This window comes from Notothenia coriiceps, unplaced genomic scaffold, assembly GCF_000735185.1.
Source record: "Notothenia coriiceps isolate Sejong01 unplaced genomic scaffold, NC01 NC01_scaffold00001153, whole genome shotgun sequence".
In the NCBI taxonomy this organism is placed as follows: Eukaryota; Metazoa; Chordata; class Actinopteri; order Perciformes; family Nototheniidae; genus Notothenia; species Notothenia coriiceps.
The window spans coordinates 3,319-4,950 of record NW_011333854.1 but is presented as its reverse complement, the minus strand read 5'-3'; the positions used below and the strand labels follow the sequence as shown (position 1 = coordinate 4,950).

Below are 1,632 nucleotides of genomic sequence, written 5' to 3'. Positions count from 1 at the left end.
ACCGAAAACCAACTTATTACATCACCAAATATTCGGAAAAAAGGGAAATACTGTGGAATGTTACTTCGGTAATAGAAAAACACACCTACACACACCTACACATATCTACACAAACCACTACTGTCTGTACATGCTGCAATCTTTACCAACTCACCAATATTACACCTGCAATTAACACCCCAACTTTGAAGACCGAGCCAGAACACACATCACAGATAAATAACCAGCCATTAGGGAACGGATTGAGAAATCTCTTATTTTATATTTCCCATGTCCCCAACAGCTAGCAGCTACGAGGTTCTGGCATGTTGAATTTATCAAGAAGAGACAAGAATTTCAAACATTAGGTCACTGTCTGGTGTTTTCCAAAAGACTTGCATCGCAGCCTTGAGCTTGATCCATGCATCGGCTGAGATGTCGAGGGAGATTTCAAACACACATACCTGCATACATTTAACATGCGTAAACATATACATACAGACACCGTGGAATACAGTAGGATGATACAGTACAGCTTGACGTAGCTTGCCCATCTGAAGTAGCCAGCCAGGCTCTAAATATGGGCTGGAGAGGGGGGGGCTACCCGAATACAAACACATACACACACCAAGCAAAAATAAAGGGCACTCTTGATAACATTTTTCTAACCGGATTCCTCATTACCGACACCGTGGCTATTCTGGTCCCGGTCCTGGTGAGACCTGGGGAGGATATGGCACGTAGCAGCAGCCCCGTGTATCGCTTCTGGTGCACGAAGCGAAAAATGGGTTCTGCGCTCCTTCTCTGGACGGCTGGGCAGTCGGAACAACTTCAAACATTCAGGGCGAAATAGCAACACAAAAATAACCGAGCTGCTAACTTACGGCACGCCGACACGCTTCCTCCTGGCAGCCGGGAAACCGTCGAACAAATCTGCGGGTACCGAGGAGGGGGAGGAAGCCGCCGGACTGGTGCGATGGCAGAGCTCCGTAACTGGGAGAGCTGGGGAGGAGTGGAGAGAGGACGGTCGGTGGCGCTGCCTGCGAGATATGTGTGTGTGTGTGTGTGTGTGTGTGTGTGTGTGTGTGTGTGTGTGTGTGTGTGTGTGTGTGTGTTCTTCCTGGTTGGGCTTCCACCGATTTGCACAGAAAAACTTCCTCTGAACCAATTGCCGGCCTGGTTTGACACCCCCGTCCTCCAATGACGGACACACAGCTGTTTATTGGACAAACTACACCTTTAATGTCCGACGGAACTTGTCTTCCACTACGTTAAAAACGCGGCGCGGTCTCATCACGGCCGATGGATGTTACTGCCCCCCCACCACGACGACACACAGCCTCACCCTGTCATTTAACGTGACCAGACCACACCACGACAAGTGAACCACCAGACTGTTTAAACACGTCTGGAGAAATGCATATGAAGCAGAAAGGCATTTCACATGACATCCACAGTGTCCCATGTGGTGCGTGGGAGATATGGTTTTTAAACGCTTCCCATTTAACAAAGTTCTGATGAGTTATGGGATGTAAAGGCGCTTTAAATCAGCTCTGTACTGGTATCTTTACTGTATTCATGTTAACTTTGAGACATCAATCATTAAATACAGGTTGTATTCAACTCTCCATTACTAGCTGGGATTGTAATCAA

The 1,632-nt window shown here is 47.5% G+C and overlaps 1 protein-coding gene across 1 annotated transcript in view; it reads right to left on the bottom strand.

Moving 5' to 3' along the window:
* LOC104959468 (bromo adjacent homology domain-containing 1 protein-like) overlaps window positions 1–1,222 on the bottom strand; it is a 10,538-nt gene extending 9,316 nt beyond the window's left edge. Inside the window, exon 1 of the mRNA XM_010787371.1 lies at window positions 864–1,222. The gene's annotated coding sequence lies outside the window, so the exon portion shown is untranslated. The remainder of the gene's footprint in view (window positions 1–863) is intronic.
* Window positions 1,223–1,632: the final 410 nt, after the last annotated feature.